This window comes from Bubalus kerabau, chromosome 12, assembly GCF_029407905.1.
Source record: "Bubalus kerabau isolate K-KA32 ecotype Philippines breed swamp buffalo chromosome 12, PCC_UOA_SB_1v2, whole genome shotgun sequence".
Lineage (NCBI taxonomy): Eukaryota > Metazoa > Chordata > Mammalia > Artiodactyla > Bovidae > Bubalus > Bubalus kerabau.
In genome coordinates, this window is record NC_073635.1 from 80,801,098 (window position 1) to 80,821,001 (window position 19,904).

A 19,904-nucleotide genomic window follows, 5' to 3' on the forward strand; every position below is an offset into this window, starting at 1 on the left:
TCAAATGAGTCAGCTTTCTGTATCAGGTGGCCAAAGTATTGGAGTTTCAGCTTCAACATCAGTCCCTCCAATGAACTCCCACGACTGATCTCCTTTAGGATGGACTGGTTGGATCTCCTTGCAGTCCAAGAGACTCTCAAGAGTCTTCTCCAACACCACAGTTCAAAAGCATCAATTCTTTGGCACTCAGCTTTCTTTATAGTCCAACTCTCACATCCATACATGACCACTGGACAGATCATAGCCTTGACTAGACGGACCTTTGTTGACAAAGTAATGTCTCTGCTTTCTAATTTGCTGTCTAGGTTGGTCATAATTTTCCTTCCAAGGAGTAAGCGTCTTTTAATTTCATGGCTGCAGTCACCATCCACAGTGATTTTGGAGCCCAGAAAAATAAAGTCAGCCACTGTTTCCACTATTTCCCCATCTATTTGCCATGAAGTGATGGGACCAGATGCCACGATCCTAGTTTTCTAAATGTTGAACCTTAAGCCAACTTTTTCACTCTCCTCTTTCACTTTCATCAAGAGGCTCTTATTTCTTCTTCACTTTCTGCCATAAGTGTGGTGTCATCTGCATATCTGAGGTTATTGATATTTCTCCCGGCAATCTTGATTCCAGCTTGTGCTTCCTCCAGCCTGGCGTTTCTCATGATGTACTCTGCATAGAAGTTAAATAAGCAGGGTGACAGTATACAGCCTCGATGTACTCCTTTTCCTATTTGGAACCAGTCTGTTGTTCCATGCCCAGTTTTAACTGTTGCTTCCTGACCTGCATACAGGTTTCTCAAGAGGCATGTCAGGTGGTCTGATATTCCCATCAGAATTTTCTACATCTTAGAGAGCACCTAAGCTTTGTCAGCTGACTTGTGAATAGGTCAAGGTGCAGGCAGAAAGGTCAGTGGCATTGATCTGCTTTGGCATCCAGGCATTGATCAGCCCCTTAGGCTGGCCTGGGTGGTGGCATCCAATGATGAGGGTAGCAATGGCTGTCTTGAGTCTCAGGAGGACTGAAGGGACACATTTGTCCTGCAGTAGCCATCCACTGCATCATCAACCTGATGTTCAGTATATTTTTGTAAAAACCTAAACCAGAAATTCTTTTTTTAAAAAAACAAAGATTTTATTTATTTATGTTTTTAGTTGTACTGGATCTTCGTTGCTGTGCACAAGCTTTCACTAGTTGCAGCGAGCAGGAGCTACTCTTCGTTGTGGTGCTTGGACTTCTCGTTATAGTCACTTCTCTGGCTGCAGAGCAGAGGCTCTAGGTGCATGGGTTTCAGTAACTGCAGCACAGTTTCAGATTTTGAAATAGAAATTTCCAAGACAGGTGAGGTGAACTGGAGACAACAAGTCTGGACAACTCTTTCAAGGACTTTTGCAATAAAGGGCTCAGCAGGTGCAACACATGGGCTTAGTTGCTCCTAGGCTTGCGGGATGTCCCCGGAGCAGGGATCAAAACTGTGTTCCCCATATTGGCATGAAGATTCATAACCACTGAACCACCAGGGAAGCCCCCAAACCAGAAATTCTTCACCAAGGATATCCCATTTCTGAAGGCTGATTTTGGTCACCAGGGGATCTCTTTATATATCAGGCTAGAGTCCTTAAATATCTCTCTCAGGAAATATTTTCTATCCTGTTTTTTGGTATTCTCATTTCTGGTAGCAGAGACAACTAGTAGGAAGGAAATCAATGATCCAGGAATGGGATCTTCAGTTCAAGGCAAGTGGGCAGCAGTAGTTTGATCTGTGTGTAGAACATCAGACAGAGTTCCTTCAGACATCTCTTACTCTGTTTCTTGGCTTTCTTTCACAGAATTTTTTTTTAAAACATATGTATCCCTGTGTAAGTCTGTCTGAGCCTTCTCCAGAGAAGATCACCATGGCATCTGTGCTCTTCCAAAGGTACTTGGAAGTTCATTATCTCAGTTCATGTCTATAGAAGTATGGACTGCTGTAATGTCATAAGTTTCCAAGTAAAACAGTACTTTGTGCAGGATCCGCATGCCTTACTCAGAGTTAAAAAGGACTTCATGATGTTTCCTCCCATATAATTTGCCACCTTTTAGCAGCCAGTAAATTGAGACTGTCTTCCAGGCAAGTTGCCAGTGTCCGGAGCATACTCTACTGGGCACCTTTTAGCTGCTGCTGCAGCAGGGTGGCAGCAGCAGAGAATCTGGAATCCAAGTCTCCTGATTAAAAGCATCCAGTCCTTCTGTCTGTCATCAGATGTTTCTTAGTAGCACTGACAAAGGATCCAGAGGTACGCCTGTGTATGAAGCAGAAAAAAATAACGTGAACAAATTCGTTTCCCTAGACAAGCATTAATTCCTGTATTCCAGTGGAATCATAGCAGGTGTACGTTGTTTGAGTGTCAGTTGTCAGCACTGTTTCCTGTCTCTTGCATCATCAGTTTTTCCCATCTTGTGGATCACTCATAGTATATGCATATCCATACATGCTGTAATATTGCTGTTCTGTTTCTCACTCTCCTTTATTGCAAAAGTCCTTGAAAGAGTTGTCCAGACTTCTTGTCTCCAGTTCACCTCACCTGTCTTGGAAATTTCTATTTCAAAATCTGATAACAGTCTCTCCACGCTGTTATAGAGGGCAGGCGGAAGTTCATCTCTACTGATGCAACTTTGCCATTTGGCTTTAAATCCAAAACTGTATTGTGTGCTGGGAAAAAAGGCTCCACTTTGAAAAAGGAGTTGTGGAGTGGTTCAAACTAGCAAGACCTTTAGCTTCTGAACACACAGCCCCAAATCCATCTTCTGTTGTGGCCATAAAGAAAGATCTGACTGCACAGGTGTCTCTCTGCCTAGCAACACTTTCTTATTGGTAGTATCCAAAAAAATTAATGTGTACAACCCATTTAACATACAAATTGTCTGCTCAGTTCCTCCTTTGCCATAAAGATAAAGGATTATCTCACTGTCTGCTTTGGTCCGGTGATCAAATTTAAAATGGTGTTTTATTTCCTTGTGGTGAAAGATCTCACCATCGTAACAAACCTACAATTAAGGATATTTCATTGCTTAGATTAGCTGCTTTCCAAACGGTTGCTCAACTACTACCAATCAGTGAAATCCAAAGCAGCAGCTGGTGTAGCCATTGACATTCTAAGGAGGAAATGCATCTGGACCTTTGTGTGCAATTTTCCTATCGGTCAGACACTTACCAGAGGAACGGTCATCACAGCCAAAGAGAATCTGAATGCCACATGTGGTACAGTGGACCTACGGGATCTCCAGGCATGTCCTGCGCAGGCTGGCGGGAGCAGGGGCAAGGGTGGTGGACTGTCTCCATTGTTTGTTTTTCATATAAATGTTATCTGTGTATGCATATCTGGCTTCCCAGGTGGCCCAGTGGTAAAGAATCCGCCTGCCAGTGTAGGCTACTCGGGTTCGATCCCTGGGTCGGGAAGACCCCCTGGAGCAGGAAGTGGCAACCCACTCCAGGATTCTTGCCTGGAAAATCCCATGGACAGGGGAGCCTGGCGGGCTACAGTCCATGGGGTTGCAAAGAGTCAGGTATGACTGAGCGTGCACACAGGCATCTATCTATATCTACAGTTGTTTTTCTTAGATAAATGCTAACAACTTGTACACAGTTTATTTACCTGGATTTTTATCTCTCAACGATATATCCTGGCAATCGTTCCCCTGCTGTATATAGAGATTTTCTTAAAATTCTTATGTATTTCTTTATTTTTGGCTGTGTTGGGTCTCTGTTGCTGTGCGCACTCTTTCTCTTTACCGGGTGGGGGCCGCTCTTCACTGTAGTGTGTGGGCTTCTCATTGCAGCGGCTTCTCTTGTCGTGGAGCACAGGCTCTGGGCGCCTCGAGTAGTTGTGGTGCATGGGCTTTGCTGCCCCACAGCACGTGGGATCTTCCCCAGCTGGGATTGAACGCACGTCCCCTGCACTGTCAGGCAAATTCTTAACCACTGGACCACCAGGGAGTCCTCTTCATTCCTTTTTACAGGTACAGAGTTCCCCACTTTATGAATGTTCTGGTACATTTTAAGATGGAATTAGATGGAATAAGGCTCTTAGGAAAGATTCAGAGCAAGGGAAACCTTATGGAAGAGGAGGCCTTTTATTTTGCCAACCTGTGGGACACGCAAGGGACCCACGGCAGCTAAGATAATGGTGCCAACAAAGAGAGGGCTGAACACACTAACACAAGATTGCTTTTGGTCCTGTAAAATAAGCCCCTTTGTTCTCTGAGCTAAAGAGGAGCTGGAAGGGTTTGAGGAAAGAAACTGGGTTTTTCCTTTCCTCCTATATTTCCTTATTTTATATACTTTGTTACGCTGTTAGCTTTTACAGCAGGCCTGGAGTTAACCTGGAGTTCGGCTATCTCTCACAGACAGACAGCTGACAGTATCAGAGAAGTCCTGCTTTCACCTTTGGGAAACCACTTTCCTGATGCTTGGTATTCCTCCTTTGATTCTTGCTGGAATCAGCTCATTGGGCAGAAGAGATATTCTTTAGAAGTCTCTGAATGGAGTATAAAATGGTCCAACTCCAAAGCTCTGTTATACACTAGATCCAAAAATTCACTCTCGTCTATTTCCCGTTGTGCTTTCTGCTCAGCCACATTGTCCAGTAAAGCTTACTAAAGACAGTGTTTGAGTGAGTGCTGCATAATAGCATAGCCAGTGATGTACACATGCACAGATCTTCAGGGGGGTTCATGGAACTAAGATCAGGGAAAGCAGGACATAGAAGATGTTTGCTCTTCTGTTGCCCTTTCTGTCAGTCCACTTCCTCACCTGTCCTCATAGAGACGAGTTGCTGATATGATTCGTCATAGTCAACCAACCTAGTCACACAGAACAGGGTCACTGTGCTTTGAAAGATTATGCACAAAGCCTATATGGGGAAGGTTTTGAAGCAGTCTTGAATGATCACAAAAGTAGGGTTCAACAAAAATAAAAAACACATTCCTTGTTCTTAGGTAGAACCATTTAACATCATAAGTAAGTCAAACCTCCTGAGGTTAGTATATAAATTTAACATAATTCCCCAAAAAGATACTAGCAAAAATTTTCCCGGCACTGGATCCTAAACTGCAAATGGAAAAATAAATAAGGAATTTATTTGTATCATTCCTCCTTAGGAGTACCTATGCAAGGGGCTTCCCTGGTGGCTCAGTGGTAAAGAATCTGCCTGCAGTGCAGGAGTCTCAGGAGACACAGGTTCGATCCCTGGGTTGGGAGGATCCCCTGGAGGAGGGCATGGTAACCCACTCCATTATTCTTGCCTGGAGAATCCCATGGACAAAGGAGCCTGACGGAGCTGCCGTCCATAGGGTTGCAAAGAGTCGGACAGAACTGAAGTAACTTAGCATGCACCCACACACACACTCACACACCTTTAAAACTCTTCAAAAGGAAGAGCAATGAGAGGCGCCTGCCTTTACTCCATATTAAAAAATACTATAAAGACCCTATAATTCAAATAGTGTGGTGTTGATGCCTGGCTAGATAGACAAACCAGTGGAAATAGTTCCAAGTACCTATGGAAATTTAGCATTTGACAAAGGTAGCATCTTATATCATTAAGGAAAGAGATTAACTTAAAAAGTTGAAAATGGTGTTAACATGACTGGAGAGCCATTTGGAAAAATATATGTATTTAGATTTACATTCCCTTTATATGTATATGTGTATGTGCTTAGTTGCTCAGTTGTGTCTGATCCTTTGCAACCTCATGGACTGTAGTCTACCAGACTCCTCTGTCCATGGAAGTTTTCAGGTAATAATACTGGAGTGGGTTGCCATTTCCTACTTCAGGGGTTCTTCCTGACCCAGGAATCGAACCTATGTCTCTTGTGTCTCCTGTATTGGCAGGTAGAATCTTTACCACTGAGCCACCTGGGAATCCCTACATTCCCTTTAATTTTCATTAAAATACACTCCAAATAGATGAGTTATTTCAGTGTAAAAAAATGAAAATATGCATTTAAGAAAAAAAAATGTCCATCTGTTTATAACCTAGATATGAAAAAAGCATTTCTATTGTAATTTAAATCCAGCAGATTGATACATTTACATGCTTAGAGTGAGGGCAACTTGTGCCTAGTAACGGACAATTGGGATCACTCCCAGTTGTGGGAATGTTAGTTTTTAATGACAGAAATTAAATGCCTAGGCTGGTGCTGAGTTGTGCAGGTTTGTGCTGACAAGCATTGATACCTGCCTTCTGCAGGCAAGATTGAGAAATGGTCTGCATTTCCCATCTACCTCCATTGAGAAATATTCTGCTTTGGAGCCAAACAAGGTATAAAAGGAATTAAGAGCTAGTTTTCAGCCCAAAATTTTCATGGGAAGTAAGTGTTCTCCTCGTTAAATCACTCGTCAGCTTTGGTCCAGCGAGTGAAAGTCACTCAGTTGTGTCCAACTCTTTGCAACCCCATGGACTATATAGTCCAGGAATTGAACCAGGGTCTCCTGCATTGGAGGCGGATTCTTTACCAATCAAGCCATCAGGGAGACCCCTTTGGTCCAGTGCCAGTGACTGAAGTCATGGTAGAAAAATCATGAGCTAGATGTGAAACAAAAGAGCTCAGAGTTAAGCTTAAGTGATGTGCCAGTCTCCTAAGGTGTGTAAAGGAGAGATAACCCCTGAATATACACCATCTGTTTCTTACTTCATTTATTTAAAAATTTATTTTATTTTTTATTATTTGTTCATGAGAACAAATCTCATGATTCACTGGGTCATAGAAAAATCCTTGGATCATAGAAAAAGCAAGGGAATTCCAGAAAAGTGTCTATTTCTGCTTCATTGACTACACTAAAGCCTTTGACTTTGTGGATCACAACAACTGTGGATAATTCTTAAAGAGATGGGAATACCAGACTACCTTACCTGCCTTCTGAGAAACCTGTATGCAGGTCAAGAAGCAACAGAACTGGACATGGAACAAGAGACTGGTTCAAAATCGGGAAAGGAGTATGTCAAGGCGGTATATTGTAACCCTGCTTATTTAACTACTATGCAGAGTACATCATGTGAAATCCCAGATTGGATGAATCTCAAGCTGGGACCAAGATTGCCGGGAGAAATATCAGTAACCTGATATGCAGATGACACCACCCTAATGGCAGAAAGTGAAGAGGAACTAAAGAGCTTCTTGATGAAGGTGAAAGAGGAGAGTGAAAAAGCTGGCTTAAAACTCAACACTCAAAAAACTAAGATCATGGCATCTGATCCCATCAATTCATGGCAAATAGATGGGGAAAAAAAATGGAATCAGTGAGAGACTTTATTTTCTTGGGCTCCAAAATCACTGTGACTGAAGCCATGAAATTAAAAGATGCTTGCTCCTTGGAAGAAAAGCTATGACAAACCTAGACAGTGTATTAAAAAACAGAGACATCACTTTGCCAACAAAGGTCCAAATAGCTATGGTTTTTCCAGTAGTCATGTACAGATGTGAGAATTGGACCATAAAGAAGGCTGAGTACCAAAGAATTGATGCTTTTGAACTGTGGTGTTAGAGAAGAGTCTTGAGAGTCCCCTGGACATCAGGGAGCTCAAACTAGTCAATCCTAAAGGAAATCAAACCTGAGTATTCATTGGAAGGACTAATACTGAAGCTGAAGCTCCAGTACTTTGGCTACCTGATGCGAAGAACCAACTCATTGAAAAAGACCCTGATGCTGGGAAAGATTGCGGGCATGAGGAGAAGGGGGCAACAGACTCAATGGACTCAATGGACACGAGTTTGAGCAAACTCTGGGAGATAGTAAGGACAAGGAAGCTTGGCGTGCTGTAGTCCATGGGGTGGCAAAGAGTCAGACATGACTGAGTGACTGAATAGCAACAAAAACGTGAGAACAAACTTTACTGCGCATTCTGGATCACAAAATTTCCCCAATTCTCCATCTTTTATTTAAGACAAGAGTTATTGAGAGCTTGATGTGAATGAAGAAAATGTTTTGTTACACACTGAACCTTGATCACATTTCACATTCCTCTTTTCCAATTTTTATTGAGTTCTGAGAAAAGACAAATATTAAGGAGGAATAAGGAGAAATGAGAAGATTTGAAGAGAAAGTGAAAAAGTTGAGAAGTGAAAGGCCCAACATACAGATGGACGATAGCCAGATCACACTGAAAAACAGAAATCTGACCCACAAGCTGCTTCTTTGTAAAAAAAACCCCATTACTGTGAAAGTTTGGGCCTTCCTTGGTGGCTCAGCAATAAAGAATCCTCCTGCCAATTCAGGAGATTCGGGTTCGATCCCTGGGTCAGGAAGATCCCCTGGAGAAGGAAATGGCAACTCACTCCAGTATTCTTGCCTGGGAAATTCCATGGACAGAGTAGCTGGTGGGCTATAGTCCATGGGGTTGCAAAGAGTAGGACACCACTTAGCAACTAAACTACCATGCAATTTTAGTTATTAAGACTGGCACCTCTTAAAGGTCCACAAGTGGATTCAGGAATCTCCCTTTCTAGTATAATATGACTGGAGAAGGCAATGGCACCCCACTCCAGTACTCTTGCCTGGAAAATCCCATGGGCGGAGGAGCCTGGTAGGCTGCAGTCCATGGGGTCGCTAAGAGTCGGACATGACTGAGCGACTTCACATTTACTTTTCACTTTCATGCATTGGAGAAGGAAATGGCAACCCACTTCAGTGTTCTTGCCTGGAGAATCCCAGGGACGGGGGAGCCTGGTGGGCTGCCATCTATGGGGTTGCACAGAGTCGGACATGACTGAAGTGACTTAGCAGCAGCAGCTGTACAATATGATGAGAGTTTTTTGGGCTCCAAAATCACTGCAGATGGTGACTTCAGCCATGAAATTAAAAGACACTTGCTCCTTGGAAGGAAAGTTATGACCAACCTGCTGCTATTGCTGCTAAGTCGCTTCAGTTGTGTCTGACTCTGTGCGATCCCATAGACGGCAGCCCACCAGGCTCCCCCGTCCCTGGGATTCTCCAGGCAAGAACACTGGAGTGGGTTGCCATTTCCTTCTCCAAAGCATGAAAGTGAAAAGTGAAAGTGAAGTCGCTCAGTCGTGTCCGACTCTTAGCGACCCCATGGACTGCAGCCTACCAGGCTCCTCCGCCCATGGGATTTTCCAGGCAAGAGTACTGGAGTGGGGTGCCATTGCCTTCTCCGATGACCAACCTAGACAGCATATTAAAAAGCAGAGACACTACTTTGCCAACAAAGGTCCATCTAGTCAAAGCTCTGGTTTTTCCAGTAGTCCTGTATGGATGTGAGAGTTGGACTATAAGAAAGCTGAGCACTGAAGAATTGATGCTTTTAAACTGTGGTGTTGGAGAAGACTCTTGAGAGTCCCTTGGACTGGAAGGAGATCCAACCAGTCTATCCTAAAGGTGATCAGTCCTGAATCTCCATTGGAAGGACTATCAGATGCTGAAGCTGAAACTCCAATACTTTGGCCACCTGATGTGAAGAACTGATTCATTTGAAAAGACCTTGATGCTGGGGAAGATTGAAGAGGGGAGGAGTAGGGGATGACAGAGGATGAGATGGTTGGATGGCATCACTGACTCAATGGACATGAGTTTGAGTAAGCTCTGGGAGTTGGTGATAGACAGGGAAGCCTGGTGTGCTGTAGTCCATGAGGTCAAAAAGAGTTGGACACGACTAAGGAACTGAACTGAACTGAGGCAGGAGATTCTGTGGGAGAATGGGAGTGACTGGGGCCATGATTTGTAGTGTTTTCTGATTTCCATTGTGTTAATATTTCCACAGGCTGATTTCAGGCTACCAGGAATTTAACATCAGTCTGGCAAGATTCCTGACAGTTTAACAATTGATTTTCTTAAGCTGATTCTTTCTGGCTTTAGCTAACCATTGCTTACAGGTAATGAGCTGTTTGCCAACAATTCAGAACCTTAAGCCAACAAAGGTGAAGGAAAATATTTAGGAAAATGAAGGAAACTTACCTACAGATTGAAGTGTGACAGTGTACAGCACCAGTTCCCTAACTTTTCATGTCTGGGGCTGTCTCTTCCACACGGACGTTCGTTTGTTGATAGTCTTTAGTGGAGGCTGTTTTCTGCTTCTGGGAGATTCCTAAGAACTCTCAGGTTGAGGTCTCTGCCAGGAACAGTCTTCTTGATTCAAGAGGGGCTGATTTCTCTTTACTTAAGAAACAAAGATGGAAGGATAGAGGCTGCAGAGTTTAACTGCTATGTTAGTTATTAATAGTGCCTGTAACGTTCTTTCCATTGCCACCAAGGGCAGTCTTTTTTGGATGTCTTTCAGAAGATGAAGTCTCAGTTTTAAAGAGTGAATAGGGTTGTTCTGAAGGATATTTTGGAAAAGCTATTCGCATCTGGTTGATACAACTGTGTATTGATTCCACTTACATGAGATACGTAGTCAAATTCATAGGGACAGAGTAGAATGAAGGGTGCCAGGGGCCGGTGGGGGAGGTGGAGGTGAGGAATTGGTTTTTAATGGGTACAAAGTTTCAGTTTTTCAAAATGAAAGATATTCTAGAGATGGAAGGTGGTAATGGTTGCACAGTGCCATTGTACTTAATGCCACTGAACTGTCCACTTAAAGTGGTTAAAATGGTTAATTTTGTGTTGAATATACTTTAGCATAATTTAAAAAAAATTTCAAAACTGAGTATCACATGAGTCATTTGCAATATTTGGCAAAAATTATATATATACTATAATAAGGCAGAGTCTATAATGGGGCAACATTCCTAGGTAGATAAGGTGCCTTAGGTTCAGAGTCAGTCCTGTCTATGGGACTGACTTCATTAAGACAAAAGGTCAACAAAACAGTTCAGGCCAAGCAAGTGCAAGAGTTTCTAAAAGTTTAACTAGAGTTGAGAATTCTGTTTGTCCTTTCTATATTGCATAAGGATTGAAGTTCATCTGGGTGGTGAAGTTCGATCCCTGTGTCAGGAAGATCCCCTGGAGAAGGAAATGGTAACACTCCAGTATTCTTGCCTGGAGAATCCCATGGACAGAGGAGCCTGGTGGGCTACAGTCGGTGGGGTTGCAAAGAGTCAGACGTGACTGCGTGACTAACACTTTTACTTTCACGTATATTGTGAAAGGGTTTCTGCCCATCTAGGTAATTAACACATCCATTACCTCATATATATATAACTTTGTGTAGTAAGAACAATTAAATTCTTCTCGCTTAGCAAATTTCAATTACATAATGTTATCAACTACAATCACCACGTTTTACATTAGATTCTTATCTTATTGCTCAAAGTTTGCACCCTGTTACCAGTCTCTTCCCCTGGCAAATATTTCTCTGCTCTGTTTCTATGACTTTGACATTTTTTTCTTATTCTTTAGACTTCACATAGAAGTGACACCATGTTGTACTTGTCCCTCTCCGTGTGGGGTTATTTCTGTTTATATACCATATCTTTATCCATTCCTTTGTTGATAGACACTTAGGTTGTTTCTGCATCTTGGCTGTTGTGAATAATGTGTCAAGGAACATGGGAGTGCGAATCTCTTCAATTTTCTGTTTTCATTTCCTTTGAATATATACCCAAAAGTGGTACTGCTGGGTCACATGGTGGCTGTATTTTTAGGTTTTTAAGGAACCTCCATACTGTTCTCCATAGTGGCTACACCAATGTACATTCCAGCAACAGTGTGTGTGGTGGGTGGGGGCTTCCCTTTTCTTCGTACCCTCTCGAGCATTTCTTACTTGCTTTTTGACAGTGGCCATTCTGACCAGTATATCTCATTGTAGTTTTATTTGCATTTCTCTACTAAGTATCAGTGATAAGCGTCTTTTCATGTGCCTATTGGCCATCTCTATGTCTTCTCTGCATAAATGTCTACTTAGGTCTTGCGTTTCATTTTTTAATTTTTATTTTTGTTGTTTTTGTTGAGTACACTCTATAATTTTAAATGGAGAGGGCCAGGACATAAGAGTTGTGTTCTATTGGTTAGGGTGCACGTTTGGCTACTGTAACAAAGGCAAAAGAAAATGCAGTAACTTAAATAATTAAATACAGTGTTTTTCTCCTTTGCATAAAAATCTGAGCAAACATTCCAGGGCTGACATGGCAGCTTCAGGGTCAGTACCTAGGGAGCTCCTTGGATATAGTTTTGTCTTCCTCAACACCTGACTTCCTTCTTAGCATTTAAGAGGACAGGTTCACCCCCACCCTTATGCCCGCTGTCTGGCAAACTGGGAAGAGGGGAAGGGAGAGTGGAAGGCATGTCCCTTCCCTTTAGGGACACAATCCAGAGGTTGTCCACACCCCTTCTGCTTACATCCCCTTGGCCAAAACTTAGTAAGCTAGCCACTCTTGCTGTGACTGTTGTTGCTTGGCTCAGTCGCTAAGTTGTATTCAACTCTTTGTGGCCCCATGGCCTATAGCCTGCCAGGCTCCTCTGTCCATGGGATTTCCCAGGGAAGAATACTGGAGTGGGTACCATTTCCTTCTCGAGGGGATCTTCCTCACCCAGGGTGCAAACCTGTGTGTCCTGCATTGGCAGGCAGATTCTTTACCACTAAGCCACCTGGGAGACCTCTTGCTGTGATGGAGGTTGGCAAAGGCAGTTCCTCCCTGAAGGCCATGTGCCCAGCTAAAACTGTGAGAGTTCTTTGACTAAAGAAGCAATAGAAAGATGGATATTAGAGGACAACTAGCAGTCTCTGCCACAGTCCATCCCTTCTTCACTCAATAGAGTTATGCATGACTTCTCACCTTCTCACTAGTGTACCAGTCTAGGTTCAGTCAGGGAAGTACACTTCCTTAAGACTGCTTTTACGAGGGAACACAATAGCACTTTGGGTCTCTAGGAATTAGTGTCCATTCAGAGCTAGAAGTATTGCCTGAAAATTCTGGGATTTTCCCTTCCTGTAGTACATACTCACCTTCATCGGTGGCTGTAGGTACTGTCAAGAGAAAGAGTGATTACACGAGTCTGCCTGAAGCATTGGTAGACAACTTGGGACAGGTTGGAGGAGCCGTGACAGGTGAGAAGCCAAGCCTAGCTGACTGCCAGATAGGAATTAGAAGGTTCTGATGGAGAGCTGAGCGAGAAGTAATTGCTCCAGACAACTCACATGTCTGTGAGTCTGCAGCCAAGTGTCTGGGGGTGGACCTGGGTTGCTGGTGGTGAGTAGGTCCAGCAGTTGGGAAAAACAAGCTGGATGCAGACTGGAGGCTGAGGACACGTGGTCTTCTTGGAAACTGCTCATTACAGTAATAACCTGGGAGTATTGGCTGCCGCTTCGCTCCTGCTTTCTGAGTATCTTAGAAGGCCCTCTTTTGGTTAACTCTACCAGGAATCATGTAGGGCAGAGGATCTGGGGAAACATAATTTCTACTCCCGTTTACCTAGTCTGTCAGTGCTCCCACTTAGGGAGGGCCAAATACATGTACATAGCTCAAAGTTGAGAGTCTCCAACTTTGGAATGATTCGTACCGTTTGTTGCCGGTGGGGCTGCTCATGTCTCCCTGATTTACACCCCAACTTCCCTCAGCGCCACACCCACCACAAAACAGTAGGGCCTTCTGTTTAGTAGTAGTAGTTTCCCTGGTGACTCAGACGGTAAAGAGTCTGCCTGCAGTGGAGGAGACCTGTGTTTGATTACTGGGTTGGAAAGATCGCCTGGAGAAGTCTTGTAATAAGATATAAGGCATCACAGCAAAGATTGGCACCTGACTTCTCCGGAGCAGCTCTGGAAGTTAGTAGATGATGTAAAATACTTTCCAAATTCTGAGAGATTTATTACTTCTGGCAAAGGTAGAGTAAGTGGTACCAGACTGATTGCAGCTGGGGTAACTGGAACCTCCCTACTATAGATAGGGTTTCCCTGGTGACTCAGACGGTAAAGAGTCTGCCTGCAGTGGAGGAAACCTGTGTTTGATTACTGGGTTGGAAAGATCGCCTGGAGAAGGAATGGCAACCCCCGCCAGTATTCTTGCCTGGAGAATTTCATGGACAGAGGAGCCTGGTGGGCTACAGTCCATAGGGTCGCAAAGAGTTGGACACGACTGAGTGACTAACACTTCACTTCATCACTAGAGATAAATAGAAAATTGGACCAAATATATGAAACAACTATTTTCAGACCGTGGTAACAGGAAGTGGGTTTTGGAGATGATAAACATCACAGAATGCATGGCATAGCTCAGAGAAGGTAGAGCTATTCAGCTCAAAGATGCCAATTATGCTCCTGGGAAAACACTGTAGTAGACTTACAGGCTCTATCAAAGGAGACGACAAGAATATTATTCAAGACTTTGAAAGACCATGGCATAAGGGGTCACCAGCATTCACCTTCTGGTTTGCTATATTGGGGTGGTCACCACTGAGTTATCACCATATAGATCAGGTTTCACATTTCAACGTTTCCCTTATGAGTTGCTGAGGGTACAGTTTTGGTTGCTGCAGTAAAGACAGAAATAGCATTGATTTAAACAAGATAAAAGTTCATTTCTCTGTCACATAATAGTCCACGTATTAAGCAGTAGAAGACTGATGAGATGGCTGCACAGCGTCAGGGACCTTGGCTTCTCCTATCTCATGGGTTAAGGTGGCTGCTTCAGCACTGCCAGGATGTCTTCTTTCAGGAAGGAGGGAAGAGAAAATGGAAGGCATGTCCCTACTCTTCTCTTTTCAGTTCAGTTCACTTGCTCAGTTGTGTCTGACTCTTGATGACCCCATGGACTGCAGCATGCCAGGCTTTCCTGTCCATCACCAACTCCCGGAGCTTACTCAAACTCATGTCTATCTAGTCAGTGATGCCATGGAACCATCTCATCCTCTATCATCCCCTTCTTCTCCCGCTTTCAGTCATGCCCAGCATCAGGGTCTTTTCCAGTGAGTCAGTTCTTTGCATCAGGTGACCAAAGTATTGGAGTTTCAGCTTCAGCATCAGTTCTTCCAATGAATATTCAGGACTCATTTCCTTTAGGATGGACTGGTTGGATCTCCTTGCAGTCCAAGAGATTCTCAAGAGTCTTCTCCAACACCACAGTTCAAAAGCATCAATTCTTCGGTGCTTAGCTTTCTTTATAGTCCAACTCTCACATCCACACAAAGCTGTGGAAAAACCACAGCTTTGACTGGACGGACCTTTGTTGGCAAAGTAATGTCTACTCTTTAAGGGCATAGTTCTTCCACTCTCATCAGGTACACCATGGTCACAAGTCCACACTTTGTTAGGGAGGGCTGATAATGCAGCCTATAGCTGGGTGGCCATGTGCTCAGATGAAGTTCAGGGACTCTCTTACTAAAGGAAAGAGTGGAGAATAGTAATTATGGAACAATTAGTTTCTGCCACTGGTGCCTTTAAAGAAATGTCTGTAAGATAAAACACATAGGATCCAGGGAGAATCCATCCAAAGGGTGAAAAGGGGAGGGATTTAAACAAAAGTAGGTATCCTGGGTAGGAAGTGAGTCCAGCTTTAAGACATCTAAGTGAGAAAGCCTGTGAAACTGATACTACTTTCTCTTTTGTCACGACAACTGTCAGGACAGTTCCTACTTAGCATTTTAAAATTCCATTAAGTGTCACCTCTTGGTTGTCCTTAAACTGTTTGCATTCCTTTTGGTACTTGCCATGTTGTAAGACATTCCGTGTCATTCCAAGCTTTGTAAGGCTGTCAAGGTGACGCTGTAGGAGAAGCAAAATAGTTATGAGGGAGCCCTTGACACTGGCACATATATATGTAAGGTGAGAGGATCTCGTGTCTGAGATTTGCTTCAGAATACTCCAGCACAAAATAAGCAGGGGGGACAGATGAGACAAGACTAACAGAAGGTTGGTTTGTTGAAGCTGTGTCACATGTGCCTGGGTGTCTTTTTTTCCTTTTGTGCACATTAGAAAATGCCCCTAATGAAACAAAAGTCCTATCCCTGCATATAATCAGACCTGGATTCAAACCCTAGTTTCACTGAAAAGTGAAAGTGAAAGTCGCTCAGTCGTGTCTGACTCTTTGTCAGACCCCATGGACCCCATGGACAATACAGTCCATTGAATTCTCCAGGCCAGAATAGTGGAGTGGGTAGCCTTTCCCTTCTCCAGGGGACCTTCCCAACCTAGGGATTGAACCCAGGTCTCCACTGCAGGCGGATTCTTTACCAGCTGAGCCACAAGGGAAGCCCATAATATATAGTCTCAGTACTTACTAGTTAAGTAACTTTTTCTCTCTATAAACTCAGTTTCTCAAAATGGGAACTGTGTAGGCCAATAGGGTTCTTGCAAAGATTAAACAAGACAAAATTTGAGGCATCTAGCAAGGTCTAGCCCTTAGCAGTTGTGTTAATAAGGGTGCCCACTTGCAAGCAAGAGCAGTTGACTCTGGTTATGAGTAATTACTCAGACACACATATGTTAGTATTTGCAGCAGAATTAGGGCTTGAGCTGGGATTTCTGATTTCTAGACCTAGAGCATTTTTTACATACGTTATAGCACTTGTCCAAATACCTTGGTTTGGTGCTTTGCAATACGCACCTTCAAACATACAGGACCTTAGTTTGGGTACATAACTGGAACTTATTCTTGCCTTGAGAACCCCATGAACAGAATGAAAAGGCAAAAAGATAGGACACTGAAAGATGAACTCCCCTGGTCGGTAGGTTCCCCATATGCTACTGGAGATCAGTGAAGAAATAACTCCAGAAAGAATGAAGAGATGGAGCCAAAGCAAAAACAGCCAGTTGTGGATGTGACTGGTGATGGAAGTAAAGTTTGATGCTGTAAAGAGCAGTATTGCATAGGAACCCGGAATGTTAGGTTCAGGAATCAAGGCAAATTGGAAGTGGTCAAACAGGAGATGGCAAGAATGTACATCGACATTCTAGGAATCAGCGAACTAAAATGGACTGGAATGGGTGAATTTAACTCAGATGACCATTATATCTACTACTGTGGGCAAGAATACCTTAGAAGAAATGGAGTAGCCATCGTAGTCAACAAAAGAGTCTGAAATGCAGTACTTGGATACAATCTCAGAAATGACAGAATGATCTCTCTTCTTTTGCAAGGCCAAACATTCAATATGACAGTAATTCAAGTCTATGCCCTGACCAGTAATGCTGAAGAAGCTGAAGTTTAATGGTTCTTTAAAGACCTATAAGACCTTCTAGAACTAACATCCAAAAAAGATGTCCTTTTCATTATAGGGGACTGGAATGCAAAAGCAGGAAGTCAAGAGACACATGGAAAAACAGGCAAATTTGGCCTGGAGTACAGAATGAAGCAGGGCAAAGGGTAATAGAGTTTTGCCAAGAGAACACACTGATGGTAGCAAACACCCTTTTCCAACAACACAAGAGAAGACTCTACACATGGACATCACCAGATGGTCAACACCGAAATCAGATTGATTATATGCTTTGCAGCCAAAGATGGAGAAGCTCTATACAGTCAGCAAAAACAAGACCGGGAGCTGACTGTGGCTCAGATCATGAACACCTTATTGCCAAATTCAGACTTAAATTGAAGAAAGTAGGGAAAACCACTAGACCACTCAGTATGACCTAAATTAAATCCCTTATGATTATACAGTGGAAGTGACAAATAGATTCAAGGGATTAGATCTGATAGAGTGAAGAACTATGGATGGAGGTTCGTGACACTATACAGGAGGCAGGGATCAAGACCATCTGCAAGAAAAATGCAAAAAGGCAAAATGGTTGTCTGAGGAGGCCTTACAAATAGCTGTGAAAAGAAGAGAAGTGAAAGGCAAAGGAGAAAAGGAAAGGTATACTCATTTGAATGCAGAGTTCCAAAGAATAGCAAGGAGAGATAAGAAAGCCTTCCTCAGTGATCAATGCAAAGAAATAGAGGAAAACTATAGAATGGAAAAGACTAGGGATTTCTTCAATAAAATTAGATGGAGAAGGAAATGGCAACCCACTACATTGTTCTTACCTGGAGAATCCCATGGACAAAGGTGCCTGGCAGGCTACAGTCCATGGGGTCGCAAGAGTCGGACACGGCTTAGTGACTTAAAAAAAAAAAAATTAGAGATACCAAGGGAAGATTTCATGCAAAGATGGGCACAATAAAGGACAGAAATGGTATGGACCTAACAGAAGCGGAAGATATTAAGAAGAGGTGGCAAGAATATACAGAAGAACTATACCACAGAGATCTTCATGACCCAGATAATCACGGTGGTGTGATCACTCACCTGGAGCTAGACATCCGGTATGCAAAGTCAAGTGGGCCTTAGGAAGCATTACTACAAACAAAGCTCATGGAGGTGATGGAATTCCAGTTGAGCTATTTCAAATCCTAAAAGATAATGCTGTGAAAGTGCTGCACACAATATGCCAGCAAATTTGGAAAACTCAGCAGTGGCCACAGGACTGGAAAAGGTCGGTTTTCATTCCAATCCCAAAGAAAGGCAATGCCAAAGAACACTCAAACTACTGCACAATTGCACTCATCTCACACGCTAGTAAAGTAATGCTCAAAATTCTCCAAGCCAGGCTTCAGCAATACATGAACTGTGAACTTCCAGATGTTCAAGCTGGTTTTAGAAAAGGCAGAGGAACCAGAGATCAAATTGCCAACATCCGTTGGATCATCGAAAAGAGAGTTCCAGAAAAACATCTATTTCTGCTTTATTGACTATGCCAAAGCTTTTGACTGTGTGGATCACAACAAACTGTGGAAAATTCTGAAATAGATGGAAATACCAGACCACCTGACCTGCCTCCTGAGAAATCTGTATGCAGGTCAGGAAGCAACAGTTAGAAGTGGACATGGAACAACAGACTGGTTGCAAATCAGAGAAGGCGTACGTCAAGGCTGTATATTGTCACCCTGCTTATTTAACTTATATGCAGAGTACATCATGCGAAATGCTGGCCTGGATGAAGCACAAGCTGGAATCAAGATTGCCGGGAGAAATACCAATAACCTCAGATATGCAGATGACACCACCCTTATGGCAGAAAGTGAAGAACTAAAGAGCCTCTTGATGAAGGTGAAAGAGGAGAGTGAAAAAGTTGGCTTAAAGCTCAACATTCAGAAAATGAATATCATGGCATTTGGTCCCATAACTTCATGGCAAATAGATGGGGAAACAATGAAAACCGATGACAAACTTTATATTCTGGGGCTCCAAAATCACTGCAGATGGTGACTGCAGCCATGAAATTAAAACATGCTTACTCCTTGGAAGAAAAGCATTGACCAATCTAGACAGCATATTAAAAAGCAGAGACATTATTTTGCCAACAGAGGTCCGTCTAGTGAAACCTGTGGTTTTTCCAGTAGTCATGGGTGGATGTGAGAGCTGGAGTATAAAGAAAGCTGAGCGCCGAAGAATTGATGCTTTTGAACTGTGGTGTTGGAGAAGACTCTTGAGAGATCTCAAGGAGATACAGCCAGTCCATCCTAAAAGAGATTAGTTCTGAATAGTCATTGGAAGGACTGATCCTGAAGCTGAAACTCCAATACTTTGGCCACCTGATGGGAAGAATTGACTCATTGGAAAAAACCCTGATGTTGGGAAAGATTGAAGGCGGGAGGAGATGGGGACGACAGAGAATGAGATGAACATGAGTTTGAGAAGACTCTGGGAGTTGGTGATGGACAGGGAGGCCTGGCGTATTGCAGTCCATGGGGTCTCAAAGAGTCGGACACGACTGAACTGACCTGAATTGAACTTAAACTCAGGACATTCAAAACATTACCGCGGACCTAGGCCGCGGGGTGGTCAAGGGCGGAGGTGACTCAATGATGATCGCTGGCATGACTGCGTGCAGTTGCCAGGCGGACGCTGGTGCAGTCGGGGTTTACCCCAAGCAGGCGCGGATCAGCGGCAGCCAGAACTCTCGCGTGTCCTCCCGGCTTGGTTTAACCCCGGGATCAGGTCGGGTTGGCCGCCACCAGTGGCTGGGTGCCGGCCAGCGGCCCCGTCCTCTTGCCTGCGGTTCCAG

General features: G+C 43.5%; 1 pseudogene; it reads right to left on the minus strand.

Moving 5' to 3' along the window:
- Positions 1 to 836: 836 nt before the first annotated feature.
- Positions 837 to 19,718, minus strand: LOC129624256 (asparagine synthetase [glutamine-hydrolyzing]-like; annotated as a pseudogene).
- Between the last annotated feature and the right edge of the window lie 186 nt (positions 19,719 to 19,904).